The following is an 18026-nucleotide window of genomic DNA, read 5'->3' as shown; positions in this document are numbered from 1 at the left end:
GTAAGCGGCTTCACAAACACTCAGCCAATAATAAAATGTTTTGAAAAGCACTTAAGCTTAATGGGTTGAGGTGTTAACTCAGTGGAAGCTTCTGTCACTATGGAGAGCACAGCAATGCTGAGGGAAAAGGAATGCCATTAGGAGTCATGCCACACACAGCAGACATACAATAAGGCCTCTCATATGCAATGGGCAGCCACATGGGGCCCAGGATGATGACACTGGGCCAGGGGAGTACCAGTTGGTATAGGGATGGTCTTCAAATGTCTCAGTGTCACTTGGTTTGAATATTCCTCTTGATCCACCATTCTCCCCAGGCCTACTGTAGAGCAGACCTTCTAAGACCAACTCCTCCACTTATTCTTCCACCCACTCTTGGCCATCAGCTCAGAAGCCAAGGGCCATCCCCAGACATTCCAAAGTGAGTAGAGTGGAGTGTGCTCTACATCTCTGCTATTACAGGTTTTCATGTCACATTCCTCGACTCTCTGACAAATGACAGGCCACAGAGATATCATCAGGTCCAGGAGTTTGTGTGGCAAGAACAGTATTTTAGTTCTCCATGACTACTAACTCAGTGGTCTTGGTTAGTCTTATAATAATGTTGTTTTCTATCAAGTGACACATTGCCTTTAAAAGGATTTCAGTCTCCAAACTTCCTCCACACAATGAATGCTCATATTCTAGCACCCAAAGCTATCTGGCAGCCATTTGAGTTCCTTGGGGCTGTGCACCAAGGGGGAAAACTGGTTCATCCTAACACCATTTAACACATGCATTACTGATGGTCTTCTATGGTGCAAGCCACTGGGAAGGGCTGAGTTGTCAGCCAGTTAAGTGCCTTTCTGACCTGTTCAGTTGAGTCATCTGATCAGTATTCAGAACCATTGCTGTTGGCTCGACAACAATGTAACACCTCGAAATTTATTCTTTATCAGGGATATCCAGTCTCCTAGCCTGAGATTTAGAAGATTCGTTGAAAGAGATAATATATTTTTTAAATGAAAGAGCAAAACAACATAATTACATATCTACAGAATAAACCGACCTCTGCCAACCCAGGTGGAGATGAAGCACACACGGTTTGATTCCTCTAATTACACACAGCTTTTGGATAGGGGTGGATGAAAGGACACTTTATTATTCTCCCTCTAGTCACAGTGCTCTGTTGAAGCTAATCAAACTCTAATTCATTAGAAACTGGGACAAGAAACAGAAAATATAAATAAATAATGGCTTCCACTGGCCCTTAAAGCCCTAGTGACACTTCTGATTAAATCTGGCACCTGGGCCCTGCTAGAATGTGCACTCCATGAGAGCAGAGGCCTTGCCTGGCGTGTTCACCAATGGACCTCCAGCACCCAGACAAATGCCCAGCACCTCGTGCTCACCTCGTAAGTATTTGTTGAATGAAGCAATGAATAAATGAATGAATGAACGAAAGAACAGGGCAGACTCATCCAGAGCAGCAGAGGAGTCAAGGTAGATTGAGTGTGCCATCAAAATCAAAGGCCTTGGGCTGATCCCAAGTCTTCTGACCAGATGAGTCTGAGTGAATTACCTCACTTCTTTCAGCTATTTCACCACCATAAGATGGAAGTAAAAATAATATATATTGCAGATTAAGTGATAAAATTTATGTAAAAGTATTTCATAAAGTACCAGTTACCCATATGAGAAACCTGTAAGTGACCCTGTATCCTGCGGCCTCACTCACCCCCCACACCCTGTTTGCCTCTTAGTCCTACAACTTCTACCTCCTAATATCTCCCTTCGTTGCTTCCTCTCCATTCTGACCACCAGTATCTTCACTGTGGTTCTCAGGACTCATCACCTGATAACTCCAGCCCCTTCCTGGTGGGTTCCCTGCCTCAAGCCTAGCTCTGCTACAGTTGCCTTGATGCCAATGGGCTTCATGAAGAGTGAGTGATCCCTGTAGCCACAAAGCCCAGGGAGCCATGCTCAGTAGGGCCCAAGCTTGAGGGCAAATGCTCTCTGGTTGCCATCCTGAAATTCCTAACAATTTACTGTTTTGGAAGTGAAGTCCATGGCACATGAACCAAGGGCCGGGGGCTTAGGGTCTTGGCTCTCATGTGCAGCATCTCTTACCACCTCCCTGCCTCCCAGGCAGGTTCTCAGCTACTCATTTCCCTGTCCCTGGCACCCTGGACCCTGCCCAGCCTCCCCACAACCTGTCCCAGCGATACTGTCAACTCCACTTCAGTGGAGGCTTGGGCACAGGGTGGAGACGGGCAGGGTTGGTGAGCGTGCTTCACAGTATCTTGCAATGCGGTGTATCAGTGATCATTCTCATCCCAGGCTATCAGTGCCACCCTGCATTTAGCAGGTGACTTGGAACAGGATGCCTCAGGCTGAACCTTAACCGAGATACCCAGTGCATCTTGATAGGGAAATTGCAATACCCTCCGGGGTTACCTGCTCACCAAGGGTGGGAGCACCAGGCCTCCAGGAAGGAGAGACATCTGGCTGCATCTTCCTGCCCCTACCTGCGGCATGGCACATCAGTCCCACAGCTACTGAGAGGAGAAGCCAGCTACCGGTGGACCACATGTCCTACGTCTCGAGGAGGTCTCCAGCTCCCTCGAAGGTCTGTACTTGCCACACAAGTGTCCTGCCACGAGGACTGGAGGGTCGTGACATTAAAGAGGATAAAAAAATGCCATGACAGACTGAGAGATTGCAGAATGAAGGGAAATTCTCTGTATTTTAATGCCTTTAACATCACTTTTTTTTTTGGTTTTTGAACAGAAGGCCCTACATTTTCATTTTGCACAAGCACTCCAGGATCCAATCCTGGCTGTCAACATGACCCTTCTAAATTCTGACCCTGACACACTGCTTACCTGTGACACTCCTTCAGTGCTTTCCTCTTTCCTGTAACTCAAAGCAGAAAGTTCAAGCCTCCTGGCGAGGCCCCCAGATCCTCCTTGTCTGGCATGGGCTGATTTCCTCAGCCCCATCCCCTTCTGCTCACCCACACTCACCCTCTGCCTTGGCCATCTTGAAGCATTAGCAGCTTTTTGAACATATCTTGCTGCCTTATGTCACTGCTCGTCGCGTATTCTTCCCTCTGTTACCATTGTCTACCCCAACCTTTATCTGACTGTGTCTACTCAAGCCTCACTTCCTTCCGTGGCCTTCCCTGACTACCACAGCACCCCTAGGATCCCTCCCAGGAAACCTGTGTCATGGCCCTGTGTCCTGGTATCACAGATATTCCTACCTGGTTTCATTGTCATACGTATGCAACATGATCCTGATGACAGGGACCATATGACCTTCTATTCCTAGCTCCAGCAGAGGGTCTGACACTTTTGAGGAGCACTGAATTCAACACTAAGCTGGACAGGCTGGTTCTTTCTGCACATTCCCTTCATTGTCTGCTTAGTGAGATGATCTGAATCAAACAAATCAGTCCCACTGGCCACTTTCTCCTGAGCGAGGAGCCTTTTCAATCACCAAGATGGCCAAGGCACCATTTTAAACCTATTTTACAGGCTTACCACTTTCTGATCATGTCACCTGCAATGATCCCTTGGGTTTCGGTTCTTGCTTATCACCAAACCTCAGCCACAGAAATTAGAGATTAAAAGCACTGGACTCATTTTTCCTAAGAGAAAAAATCATTTTTCCTCTTCAACGCATTCACAAAGCTCTAACATTTCGATCCTAGAACATGGACCTTCCCTCCATTACTTCCCCGTGGAGATCAGCGTCCCACACAATGGGTTTCCTGACCTCGGACCCGGAATCTAAACATCGTCTATTCAATCATCTGGTCCAGATCCCTCATCTCACCATTGTGGACACTGAGTGCAGGGGGCCAGGGGCTGTCTCCATCCCAACCCAAGCCCATGCTCATCCCACTGTTCCATGCAGCCTCTGTGAACTGCGAGTTATCGCCAGGCTCCTGATTCACCCTTTCACTCACTTCTCTGAGAGGATACAAGGTCATCCTTGCTTCTAGGTTTCCTTTCCTCAAGATCTCGACTACAATATTATCCCATCAATTGTCCAGTAACTGAAAACCTACCAGCCATACTAAACTAATGCAACATTCTGGCATTCTCTGTTGCCACTTCTCACTGGCGCTTTGCTTTCCTCCTGAATGTTCATCAGGGAGTTTGTTAAAAATTGGGAAGGGGCAGGAATGAAGCTATTGAGCTATCAGTGATCAAACAATACAACTTACCTCACAGCAACTGTTTATTTCACTAAATTGTGGGAGAAACAATGATAAAGAAATAATCCTGGTTGATGCACAGTATTGACACACTAGCCACACAAACCACATTCAATATCTACGTAAGCCAGCTGCTGGCTTGTTTTGGGGGCTGTGTAATTGCTGCTGCCATCATTTCATGAACAGTCCCCTCCCCATCCCACCACCATTCATGGATTAGTTAATAAACTAGGAGGACTGTTTCAGACAGAGAGCAATCTGCAAATCAGAAGCTTTCCAGCTAGACTGGAATGGGTGGCTTTATTATACACATTCCCAGTCACCTTGCTAACAGTCCTCAGGTTTCAGAAATGTCATTAAATATTCCATTCAAGAAACACAGGAAACCCTAAACCCGATCTAACTCATCCCCACCCCACCGCATCCCCACACCATCTCCATCCTTCAGGCGCATTCTAAACTTATAGAAATGTGGCCAGGAGAGAGTTAGACTATTTTGTGTGATGCAATACAGCCTGTTCAACTTTTGCATAGCAATTCAGCAAACACAGTTTTAAGCATTCAATTCTACTTCTACAGCTTCTTAAAATTCCCTGCAATATAATTATACTGATGGGAATGCAGAAAGATAATTGCTTTTAGAGGAAAGTTTCTCCTTTGTTCCATGTTCATCTGGCTTCCAGAAATGGAACAAGAGCCCTTGAACAGCAGAAATACGCATCCATGTGTCTCTAGTTATCATTTATTTACAAAGATAGACCTTGACAAATGTAATTTGTTCAATAAAATTAAAAGGATGCACGATAATTCACTTAGACAAAGAGACTTGAAAGGGGACGTCATCAGCAGCAGCGCCGTCCATCATTCCAAATGATCAGCTGACTTTGAAGAAGTGGCAGGTGTTCCCCTTTTGGAATGCAGCATTGAAATAGTATTTAGAAGAGGGGAAAAAGAAAGAGAGCTAGGAATTGGAGCAATTTTTTATTCAGGCAATAATTATACAAATTAGATCTATGAAAGCCAGAGAATGACTGTGCCTTGAACCCTGTCTGTGTGCATAGAACAATGGGGAAATTAATAATTAAATCTATTACATATGCTCATAATTCAATACAAAAGATACCTCAGTAGTTCAAACACTCCTGTATTTTCATTTGAATAAGGCTTTCACACATTCTCATTATATATGTATTATATTTTAAATTTAACAGCTTATTTTGTTGCCTTTATGTTTGAATTAATAAGGGCACACTTTAATGCACTAATGGGGAATTGCATTAGCCAGCTTTGCAGACATAACTTTGAAAATCTCCCTGGTTTCCCAAGGGTGAAATCAATTTGCCCCATAACATGTTGTCTCACAGACACATCTGGAATCTTGGAAGAATAGCTCCCCTCTACAAGCTTCTGATTTGGGGGTCCATATTTAAAAGAGGATCCCCAGAGAAGATACCTTTGCTAAACTGATCGGATCCCTCAAGCTCATCTTCTGGATTTTGCAATCTTTTAGCCAGCTGACATGTTTTTCATGCCTGGCCCATGTTATTTTTCCAGAAAACAAAAATAATTTTTCTATGAAAAAAGTGAAGGTTTATTTTTAATCCAATAAATCATTTCCTCTCTTTTAAACATTTTTCTTTCTCACTCCCTCTCTCCCTCTGGCTTTCTTTATATTCCTGTTTTTGACTCTTTATACCACCTCTGGCTCTGTGGAGAGTGAAGAAGACAAGGAAATTAGAAAAATGAGAGAGAGAGGAACAAAAGTATATCCTATGGCGGGCAATGATGGAAAGGCCCCCACAATTGCTGAGGTATCAATAATAGCATCAGAAGTACTGGAGTTCAGGATAGGGGGATCAGTGGTTGAAATCCCAGAGAGCACAAAGAGTTCACAAAGCAGGAGTCTCCGTTTTCTAAAAAACAAGGTGACTCCAGGAGAAGGCCAAATGCTAAAGTTATAATCAATGGAAAATACCCATCCCTCTGCAGCCCAGAAAAGAGACAAAGAAGTCAGTAGCATGAGAAAGAAAGAGAAGAAGCCTAACCAACTGCTCTCATCTCAGTGCAAAGCGGCTGCCAGCATTCCCGGACAGCCCGGCACATGCGGAGGCACTCGCCGCTGCTGCCACTGCGGTATGACAAGGAGTTTCGTGCCTTCGGAGGAGCGCCAAATCCAATGATGCTAATTGCATTGCAGATTTCTAGCATCATTAGCAATTCTTAAAATTACATTTGCCCTGCTTAAGTTCTCTATTTCCAGCCTGGTGTACGAAGGGGGCAAGTCTCTAAAGGGGATATGGGTTACAGAAAAATCCGATTGGACATGCTGGCTTCAGGTGTGCAGGTGGAGGCTGGCCGGGGGGGATTTGCAGCCCAGGAAAAATGCTTGTTTGTCTATTTTAAATGCTGATTGCCGGGAGAATAAACAAAACCCGCAGCTAAATGGGCCTTAAAGGAACACTGGGAATTTTGGAAAGAAAAAAGCCTTACCGAATAACAGTTAGAACTAGCCCTGTGGGTCCTATGGTGACAAGCACCATCCAACCACCCCGAGTGACTGAGTAACTTGCATTTGAAATACGTGGTGCAGAAATAACCCCTCTCCTTTTGTTTGTATTTAAAACAAATGAATAAAATCCAGATGAATTGGTGTTTTTGCTTTGTTTGTTTGTTTCCTTAAAGAGAACATATTTGCTCATTAGGAAAGCTAGACAGCCAGCTCCAGAAACAAAAGCCCCAAGTCTGTGTCTCTCCCGAGCTTTGGCAAACACTTTGCCACAACATTTCCCGGCCCAAGTATCTCAATCCTGCTGGGAAGGGAAAGGCTATCCCAAGAGCAGAGCAGAGGTCAGCATCCGCCTCTCCCAAGGCTGCTTGCTCCTGAAACTGGGGCAGAGCTCTATGCAGCTGGGACTTCAATTGCAGAGTCATTGAGAGACCACCAACACCAGCCTCTCCCAGAGTGTAGGGGTGGCCTCTACCCTGAATCTAGCAACAGAAAGGGGACTAGCTCCTGGGTATTTTTTCCAACAATTTATCCCATGTAATTAAATTGCTAAGCCTATATATTTATAGACACATACATACACATATACATACACACACTTACAAATATGTATTATATATACAGCTCTATGTATAAACACTCACATAGAGGGAGTATAGCTTTTAATTGGGCCGTCTTCTCAAAATAATTAAGCCAGTTTTAATGAAATACTGTTTAAGGCTGCTGGCAAGCAAAGAAGCCATCTTTAGCAGAGCATTAATAAACTGAGTCATTTGCACGAGGGAATGGCTAGCTGTATCAGTCACAGTCATGGTGCTAATAAAAGAGCTCAGTTCTCTGTGGCGGGCCAAGGACTGGAGGGCTGGGAGGGAGCACAGAGCCCAGTCATCTCGGGTTCACTGTCACAGACAGCCCTCACGGCTGCAGCAGAGTTCACAGTGCAAGCTGGACGAAGGGTCTGCTTGCCCTCAAAGGATGCCAGCAGGAATCTAAGTCCATTGCTCTGTCCATGGAAAAGTAAGGTGACCAATTGCTTGGGCTGGTCAGGTCTCCAGAGCTTCTTAGTACCTGTGACTGATGCTGGACCAGGATTGGGAACAGGCTGCAAGCGTGGCCAGAGTTTCCCCTTTTGGTGTCCCAGTTCCTGTCTCCAGTGACCGGCAAGCCCATGATATTAATGAGATAAACATGCTGAGAAGGTTTTTCAGAGGTATTGATAGGAGTCATGTTTAACTCTTAAAATGAGGGTAGTCATTCTCTAAACCAGGAATTTAGATAGGACTTCCCTTATCAATACCTCCTGCTGCTTTTTAGGAGGAGGTAAAGGAATATCTGGTTTGGTTTGTAGTCAAAGGGATGGTTTACCAATTCTCACAATAAGAATCTTTACAAACGGGACTAACTTTCACCAAAAGCAATGAGATGGACTTGCTGCCACGTGAAGGTCCATGCCAATGAGATGGTGTAGCAGTATCTGGTGCTGGAAAGAAAGGGGCCTGTATAAGATTCCCACTGTACCAAGGAGTAAGCTGACATGCCCCAGTGTTACACTGTTCATCCCCAGTGGTGCAGCCGCCTCCTGGATCCTTCAAGAGTTCTGGGAGCAGAAAATAAGTCCCGTTACCCTCTCTTCCTTTCTGCCTTGGAGAGGGCAGGGCTATAAAACACTAATGGTGGGGGAAGGTTTTGCCTAATTCCAGACAAGGCAGTAAACGCAGGAACCTTTTGATTTCTGTAAGATCAATTTGATGAAAGGCGGAACGGAAGTTTAGATTGGACCATGATAACAGTCACCATATACTAAGCCTTTTCATTTGCCAGGAGGACTGTAGATGCATAATAGTTCATAATCCTTACCACAGCTCTGTGAGCTAGAGAGTTGTATACCCATTTGACAGAACAGGAAACTGAGGCTCAAAAAGTCAACCAACTTACCCACAGTCCTAGAGCTCTCAAACAGCAAAGGCAGGATTGGACATCCCAGAGCAGTGAACAGGGGGCCCTGGTTCTGGTAACACCCCTTCCTGGTCCTTCCTCTCCCGTTCTCCTCTACCCAGGCTTGATGCTGGGTCCATCTTCCCTTTGGCCTCACCACTAAAGCTAATGATGACATTTTCATCAACTTCTGGGGCCCGCACTCCCAGGAGCAGCAACAGGTATCAAGCCCTGGCGCAGACGCAGTCCTTACAAAAGGCAACTTCTGGGGAAGAAAAAGAAACTCCTTGTTCTCAGCTCACTTTCAGAACTGATGCCCCGCAGACAGGAAGCGTGCCTGAAGTGTGCTTTCAGCAAGGAGGAAGAAGGAGAGGCACACGCAGGGCTTGATTCCCGGTTCTCCAGGATCCGGAAGTGGAAGAAGCCGGAGAGTCACGAGGGACCCGGATCCGGCCTAAACCAGCGCCCTCGGGTCAAGCCCCTGTGGAGTCCTGGACAAAGGAGACGCGACCTGCCTGGGGTGCCGGGAGCAGGGAACTTGGAGACCCCAGAGGAGCCAAGGAGCCTGGACGGCCAGAGGAAATGGGCGACGGGCAAATGGAGATGCAGCCGGGCATGGGAGAGGACGACCATCGACTGGGAAGCCGAAACCCCCTTGCGGTTTGAGGGCTCTGGGGAGGGGAAGCGCCCCGCGCCCGGCCCCCAGCCCGCCTCCAGGGATAAAGGGCTGCAGGGCCCGCCGAGGCCCCCGCGCGGGGACCGCCTGGTTGAGCCCCACCGAGACGTGGCAGGCGCCCACAGCCCTTGCCCGACCCCCGCCCACTCCTCGGGCCAGCACGAGGCCCCGCTGTGCAAGCGCACTGTGCATCGCGCCTGCAGCCTTTCGAAAACAGAAAAATAGGGAGTATATTTAGTACCCCATACACTTGTAATGATGCCTCTCCAAGCAAATGAGTCCTTAATAATCCAGGAAGCGGGAACAGCGACCAACAAATGGGGAGCAAACAGTCCGGCCCTGTGGGGTTGAACGCGCGGCACCAGAGACTCCTGACACCCCATGGGGCACAAGTCCCAGCTCCAGGCGTGCCAGCACAGGGCCTTCCCCGGCGAGGAGCCGGGCTTCTGACCGGAGAGCAGGGTGGCGAGAGGAAGCCAGCAGGACGGCTGACCCTGCGTGAAAAAAAAGAGAATTCCAAGGCACCGCAGCTAGTCCTCCCCGGCTGCGACCGTGCCTCGGGCTGGGAGGATGTTCTTGTGGCGCCACCTAGTGTCCGTGGTGCAGACAACGCCCTGGCAAGCGAGGGCTGTAAGGACGGCCTGCGACCAGCCCTGAGACCATAGACTCAGGCTGGGACATTGGGATGGGTCATCCCAGGGGCTCCCCGCTGTGGACCAGTGATGCCCTTCTACCAGGCAAAAAGCCCCTCAGACGTCTCTCTCTTCCTGCTGCAACCAAAGCTAAAAAGAAAATTTGCCAGAATGAATGGAATAACTGACAGTCCCTTTCAATGAGACGTCTTCCATGAGGTGATGTCTGATTTTTCTTAAATATAATGGCAAGTCGATTATTAGTTCATTCAGAAAAAATATAGATGCTGTCATCGTATAAACATGAGTCCCCACATAGAACTGAGCCTTGGACCCACTGGAGGTGCTGTGTCTGGGAAACGCTGAACTAGAATTTTGGGTGGAATAAAGTAGAATCTTCACTTTTTATTTTAACAGTAGCCTGAAGACCTCCTGTAGAATAATGGAAAGAATCAAGACCTGGGAACCAGGATACTAAGGTTCTGGCACTGGCTCTGCCCCCCAGTTGTCTGTGTGACCTTGACCAGAGGGAAACAGCTTTACCTCTGGCAATGATGTGGAGTCTGGATTGATATCCACGTGTGGTAGATAAGGAAACAGAGGTTCCAGAAGTTTACCCAAGGCCAGGCAGCAGATCAGTGGCCAGACCAAGCTTCAGCTGCACGTCTGACCAACTCTGAAGAGCACGTTCCCTTCACCAGCCACTAAATCCCTTCGTGCTTTTTGGCCTTTTCATCTACAGCATGAGGGGGCTGTACCAAGTGGTCAGGATTCCTTTCAGATACAGCAAACTGTGATTCTAAGGTTTCACTGATCCCTTAAAACCCAGTTTTAGTGCTCACAAACCCCGTGGTGATAACGAAAGAGCCTTTAAAAAGGATTTATCCACCTATAAAAACCATTAGATTTTATTTTGGGCTATGGGCAAAGAGCACCAAAACAAACTTGTTGGAACATCAAACCACCTTTAAAATTCAGGGCAGCAGGGACAGAGGAGAAAATCTGCTCAGGCCGAGGAGGGACCGCTTACAGATTCTGCGGCTGGAACCAGACTACAGGGCACTGCTTATCTGCCATTGGCTTCCTGAGGGATAATTGCCTCCTGACAATTGTTTAGACTTGATAAATACATGAAATGGGGCCACCAACAGTTTATCTGGCTACCAGTTCAGATCCAGACAGAACCAGATGAAGAAGTCAGGCACATTTGCAATAACCTCAAAGATAAAACCTTCCTATCTGAGACAGCTTATCTCCTCCTCAGGGTCATGCTGCCCAGTAACTGCCACCTCCAAAAGAAGGAAGGGGAGAGCACTTCTAGCAGGGGGCTCACAGTGGGCCTCGCTTGCCTCGAATTCCCCTTCCTGCTCACATGACAGGCCGCCTGACTGTCAGCAAGGGGGTGGTACTGTGCCCTGTTCTGGAAGGCTTGGGAAAGATGTTAGCAAGGAAGGTGGAAGAAATGGGCAACTAGACCCTAAAGCCAAGGTCACCTAACTCCGAGATGAATGTTTTCCTCGTGGGCTCCTCCTCTGCTTCAGAAGGACCAGCTGAAGGAACTTGAGTCCTCCCCAGCAGGGATAAGACCATAAGCCGCAGCTCAGAGGAGCTGGGACCCTGCTGGGCTACATATGCACCCCATGACCAAAGGCAAGTTGGACCTCTGGGCCTTAGTTTCCTCACTTCTCAGGGGTTTGTGCTAAATAATCCCTAAGATCTTATTGAGCTATTTTATAGACTGGAATCAAACCAGCCAAAACATCTTTATGGTTAAAAGAGGCCAGAGGTTTCACTGAAGAACCATCTCCCTGCCTTACATTTTTCCTTAGCCCGCTTGCTTTTCTTTTCCTCCTCCCCAATAACTCTCATTTCCTCCATCCTCCAACTCCTTTCCAATGTCAGTAGCTGGCTCCACCAGGCTGGCTAAGGAGTGAGAAGACCATCACCTCAAAAAGCAGCCCCACTGGGTGGTCTACGGAGCAGTTTGCCGAGTTGCAGACAGGCCCTTTATTTTCCATCTGTCAAGGAAGGAAGCTGCCTGATGCTTATTTCCTCCTCCCACTCTTCTCCCTTCCCATCAGCGGACTCTTCCACCTTCAAAATATTCTGATAGAGGATCGCAGGAGTTTTCCTCAAACAGGATCACCTGGGGTCAACCACTGAGCAAGCCCCAGCTGCAGCCCCACCCATTCCCTCACCCTCCAGCTTGAGCGATGGCTCCAGTTAGTGAAGCAGTTGGCTCAACAGGACAGCAACCAAAAGTTACTTTCTACGCCCTAAAGCCCTCACCTGACACCACCTCCTATTTTTTTTTTTTAATTCTTCAGGGGCTTTTTGGGGACCCACAATTGAGGTGTATTCTGCAGAAAGAACTTCCAAAGGAAAGGAATAAGGCATTGTTTTACGAAGAGCCTTTTCTCCCTCAAGAAAGTCGGTGTACACTAGGCATCTTGCACTTTCTTTTCCCTTTGGGTAGGTGAGCAGAAGGAAAGAGTTACCACCCAGGGTGAGGTCATTCCTCGCTGGTGGTGGGATATCTGGTTCTTTCAGAGTTTCCCCATGGTGCTGGCCTCACAATAGGTGTTCATGATGTACAGGCTAATTGGGTGAGTGGATGCAGTGCTCTGATGGATTTATTCAGTGTATGAGACTGCAAGGCCACATGCCAGCAAAGGCTTAACCACCCCACCCTTCCCTTCAGACCAGCTCCATGGCTTTCCACGTCCCTATCTGCCAGCTTCAATCTGAAGCAAAGGCAGGGATCTGAGCTATATCCCCGGTGAATGCCTGTCCCCTGACCCCTGTGCTAGTGCCTTGTCACTGTGTGCCTCGGCTTTCTGTCTTCTTTCTGGACTATGATTCATGGCAGATATTAAAAAGGAAACAGCATCCTTCAGTTCTTTCTACCATTTCTCTTATCTTTAAAGGGTTCTTATTAAGCAGTATCTTCAAACTTATTTATGTGATGTCATGCTAGGAAGCAGTGTTGTCAGCATGCCACTTTCCATGAGCACTGAATTCAGTAAAAATAAAAGCCAAATAAATGTTACATTGCCTCCATGCAGAATCTTCTGTAGTCATGACTAGCTATGCAGAGAGTCGGGAATCCCTACAGATAATCAGATAATGGTAACTCTTACTTACCGAGGCAGTCAGACCGCTCCCTTTTCCTCTCCTCTTCTGGAGTGATTGATCTGGAGAGGCCAGCTTCTTGCTGGGCCTCAATTGCTCTCCACTCCTAGAAGCCAGCCCAGAAGCAGGGACTAAAAATCATGGGGAGCCGAGCATGGCCACAGGGTCATGCTATTACCCTTTACTTCACATTTTTTAGTTCTTTTTTGAATCTTATGAAGATACACAGATGTATGTATTTTATGCCTGTTTTCATATTAAAAGTGAATGGGCAGGAGGAAGTGAGGAGGGGAAGAAACGAGCACTCAAACACCAAGCATCATGCTGGGAACTCAGAGTTCTCAAGCCCCCCAGTCTTGGTCACTGGGGAAGGGAATGGGCATCACCCACCTGCTTAGTTCATATTTGAATAACTGTTCATACTTGAAAATGTCTTGAACTACAAGTTGCAACTACAGAAGTGGGGAGCCCCACAGGAGCGCCGCGTCTTCCCAGAGAGCTCTTGGATAGTGCTCTTTCATCCTCCATGACTTTGACCTTGCAGTTCTGTTTACCTTCAGTGCCTTCTCACTCTTCTCACCCTCATCGCAACCCCTTCCAAGTTGGGATGATGTCTAAATGAGTCTTGAAAAGACATCATCCCCAAGAAAGCTTCTGATTCCTCACTGCCCGATCCCTTCTGGGTGGGCACCCATACTCTGCATATCTGACTGCTTCCTCAATGTACTGTGAGCTCTTTGAATGAGAGTCTGGTTCAGTTTTGCATCCCCAGTATCTACTGGTGCAGTTCTAGGCTACCTCTTGCCCAAACAACACCTCTGTGTTCTAAGGTAAAGAAGAATGCAGCCCTATCCCTCTCACTCACCCCATATGCACACTATCAGCCTCCAGCAAGGCCATGTGACTCCCTTGTTCCAGTCAGAAAAGGGTGCTCCCTCCTTATAATGGGTGCAGCCCCACGGCAAGGAGCATGTCTCGGTGAGTAGGACCTGAGCTGGATGTCCACACCCACTGGGCCAGCCTCCAGGCAACCTGCACAGCTATATTGGTTGGCTCTTGTCAGATCAATCACTCTAACCAGAGAGCAGTGACCCACTTCTCTTGACCTCTGGCTCAGTTTCCAAGACACCAGGCTGCTTTTCTGCTCCACTACCGACTCCCGCTAACCACAGCTGCTCATGAAGTAGATAAGCCTGTGTGTCTCTAACAGCACAGTGCTCCATGCAACCCAAACACAGAACCCAGAAGAGAGAAGTCAAGGAGGTCCTGTTTCTTCCAGGCGCATTGCCAGCCTCTGTCCCGGTCTGGGCACGTGGGCTCATTTACATAGCTGGTTTGGAGCTTTTGGCAGATGAAAGTGTGCGGATAGTTTTATATGTGTTGCTCATCATTAAATCTCCCCTTCAGGGTTTCTTGCCGCCTTTGGTTTGTGTCTCAATCTGGAGCAAATTTAAGCAAAGGTTTAGGCCTCTGCATTTCCTTGGTTTAATTAATAATTCATAATAAAAATTTAATCAAGGCATAAGCTTTTGTGGAAGGTTATAAAACACTTTTATTTGCCCTAGAGATCAGAATGACCACTTTCTAAATCTGTGAAATGATGGGTTTTTTCCCAAATGAGGAAATTTTACTCTCAACTGTAAATTTCAGCTGTTTGCCATATGTAACCGCAGAGAATCTGTTTATTGACTTAGTATATTAGAAGTAGTTAGGCAGGAAGAAAAATAAACCCAAACTCCAGACGGGAGAAAGTGTGGGGAAGGAATGAAGAGTTGGAGTTAGAGTCTAGCAAAACTCCAGCCTCAGAAGAGATAAATGGCAGAACCCATCTCCCAAAGGAGATGCTGATGACAGGAACCAGACCGGGAGACAAAGAAACTGGTGGGACAGTCATCACAAGCCATTCAAGATCTTTGGAGATATAAGAAGAGAATGCAAAGGGCAGAGTGGAGCCATGAAACGATTTCAGACACTATGCTAACTCTGCAGTAGGGTATGGAGTCCTGTTTGGTGAAATCTGTAAACACGGGATGGGTCTTCACCTGCCAAGAAAAGAGTTCTTGCCAAATAGCAGAGAGAGGTCTAGACCGGGGGTAACTCAAATGTCCATCCGCAGACAAAGCCCCCTAAAAATATAGAGGAGTCCTCTGTATTTTAGGAGAGCCCCCCCCTAAAAATAGAGTCCTCGGCCTCCACTTTAAATGCCTTTAAACTCTGCAGGTGACTTTGATGTCAGCCAGCTTTGGGAACCATGGTCCTGACAACCTTTGAAAGTCCTTAGCATTAATTCTCTGAGATTTGTAAAAATTAAGTCAAGAGAGGAAGCACAAAGTTGCTGCAAAGAGCTGGATTCAGGGAATAATGTCTAATAATCAGTTGTTCTCCACAATAATTACTGTAACAATAGCCTGTTATTAACTTTGTGGTTACTCCCCTTAATCTGACAACAACCCTGAAAGAAGGGTATTATCATCCCTCTTTTAGAGCAGGAAATGGAGTTTCAGAGAGGAATCCGTTTGCCCAAAGCCATGCTGCTAGTGAGTGGCAGGGACAGGCTTTGAGGTCTCCTGACTGCAAACACTGGACTCAACCCTAATGGTCTGCACAAACCAGTCCGCTTTAAAGTGAGCTAAGTGTAAACAACGGGGTTTGCAGAAGCCCCTGGAAGGCTCAGTGGTGGACCCCTCCCAGCATTGATTCAGGCTTAAGTGGCCACTCCATGATGAGCAAAAAGAAACAGACTCCTCAGGGCTTAATGGTCACGAACAATTTTCCAGCGTGGAAAAATAACTCTAGGGGAAATCACTCAGATCCTAGCTTGGCAGTACTGGCTTTAAATAAGAAGTCCTCCTCATTCAAGCCAGACATCTCACCCCCAAGCCCAGCCTCAGCCCCAGTCTCACCCACAAAAGCCCACTGGTCAGAGTGGGTAGCCCATACCTGGTTGCCAGAAACTTCAAAGAGAAAGTGTTTAGTGGGGGTCCCTAAAACACCAAGGTGGTGGCATCAAGACACAGAACACTTTTAGGAACCCACTAGCTTAGACCAATACATTTAGTTATAAGATGAGTTCCTGGGCTTCTAAACCGTAATCTGAGTGCAGCGACTTTGGAGCTGATGGGGTCAGCATGGAAGAAGAGATTAGCGAGGGCTGCTCCACTGCCTGCGCCTGCAGCAGGAGGTGCCGTTCAGGGGCAAGGATGGGAGCAGACGGGTGAATGAGCCTCATTCTGGCTGTGAGAACCCACTTCACTACGTACTTGGCCCAGTCCCCTAAATCCGTCCATGAGCTACTTGTTAATACAGACATTCGAGTATCCCAAATCCAAACCACTCCAAAGTTCAAAACTTTTTGAGTGCCATCAAAATGCTGGAGTATTACAGAGTCAGATTTTATAATGCAAACATTCCCAAATCCCCAACAATTTTCTAAAGCTGATATACTCCTAGTCCCAAGCATTTTGGATAAGGGCTACTCAGCCTGTATTTTTAAATGTATAAGAATATACAAGGAAGAACCTTGTTACAAAGAGTTGATTAAAGATGCCTTCTATAAAGAACTATTCCATAAATCACAGGTGGGTTAGCAATTAAAAAAAACACAAGACTGTAAATAAAAAGTAGAATCAAGAACGAGGCTACAACAAAATTTTCTAGCTCATATGCTTATTTGGGATCAGGCAGAGATTTGGCTTTGTCTTCTAGCTGCCATGGCAAAGCAAAAAGATGGGGGAGGAGAGACATCTGATTTGTTAGAAAAGTCAGTGATCATAACAAACCAGACCCATGAAGTAAGCCAGTCACAAAAAGACGAATACTGTCTTATTCCTCTTAGAAGGTACCCAGAGGAGTCAAATTCACAGAGATGGAAAGCAGAACGCTGGTTCCGGGAGTTATTGTCTAATGGGTACAAGGTTTCCATTTGGAAAGATGAAAAGAGTTCAGAAGACAGATGGTGGTGATGGTAACACAATAGTATAGGCACTGAATGCCACTGAACTATGCACGTAAAAAAGGTTACAATGGTGAATTTTACGTTGTGTGCACTTTACCACAATTCTAAAACATTACAACTTAAAAATGAAAAAAAAAAAAAAGGCAGGCACTGAGGACTGAACTTTCTGCTTCTGATACGAAGATGAGGAAGAAGTTTCTTCTTAGTGTTCCACCAAAAGGAGACTTTTAAGGTTGTAATAAAGGACAGCCTCAGCAACGTGCTTCCAGGAGACATATTTCTCAGCCCTCAGTGGCGGCTGATGCCTTCACAGTAAAATGCAGCTCAGAGAAAGCACTCCGGTGGGGAAGGGGGCTGTAATGCCATCCAGGTAACCACACGGGATGGCTCATGGAGGCAGGAGAGGACATCTGCTCACATGACTGCAGGAAGCAGCCTGCCTGGCCTTCTACAGAGGCTCCAGCATGAGGGACTTTGTGATAGCACCACTGCTGCCCAGTTTGAAAGTGAGACATGCAAATATGGTTACTTGGCCACCCACCAGAGCTAACATTGATGTGACACTCATGTCCCCAAGCTCTCCAGCCTTCAAGGCTCAACTCTTCCCTTAACTCAAATAGCTACAACCTTAGCTCCCATTCCAGGAGATTGCAGGAAAGCTAGTCTTTAGCGAGCTTCTCCAATCCCAGGTGTTTCTGAGAATCCCCCAGAAATGCATCCACATTCCAAAGATCAGGTCTGTTTGCCACATCATGTTGCCCTGGATGGACAACCATCCAGGCCTCGAAGTCTCCCCTGGCTTCTCCAGGTCACTGGCTTCCCCATTACATAGACCCAGACTTCTCCTTTAGTCTTCCAGAACATAAGACCAAACTGTAATATTGATCGAAATTTTCTGAACGCTCAAAGAGAGCAGAAAGGAATTACAAAATAGAAACAGAAAGCTTAAAACTTGGAGATAAGAAGTCCTAACCATCTTTGTCCTT

The 18026-nt window shown here is 46.8% G+C and overlaps 1 pseudogene across 1 annotated transcript in view; it reads right to left on the bottom strand.

Annotated features, from left to right (window-relative positions):
* Nucleotides 1-16395, bottom strand: part of LOC100897053 (uncharacterized) — a 43930-nt pseudogene extending 27535 nt beyond the window's left edge. The window contains exons 1-4 of the transcript XR_001912519.4: nucleotides 16173-16395; nucleotides 15989-16069; nucleotides 13098-13216; nucleotides 8646-9909 (exon numbers count right to left, since the gene is read on the bottom strand). The product of XR_001912519.4 is annotated as an uncharacterized LOC100897053 (transcript). The remainder of the gene's footprint in view (nucleotides 1-8645; nucleotides 9910-13097; nucleotides 13217-15988; nucleotides 16070-16172) is intronic.
* Nucleotides 16396-18026: the final 1631 nt, after the last annotated feature.

Source organism: Callithrix jacchus, chromosome 7 (assembly GCF_049354715.1).
Source record: "Callithrix jacchus isolate 240 chromosome 7, calJac240_pri, whole genome shotgun sequence".
Classification (NCBI taxonomy): Eukaryota; Metazoa; Chordata; class Mammalia; order Primates; family Cebidae; genus Callithrix; species Callithrix jacchus.
Note: the sequence above shows the minus strand (reverse complement) of the source record. Positions and strands in the feature narration are given on the sequence as shown.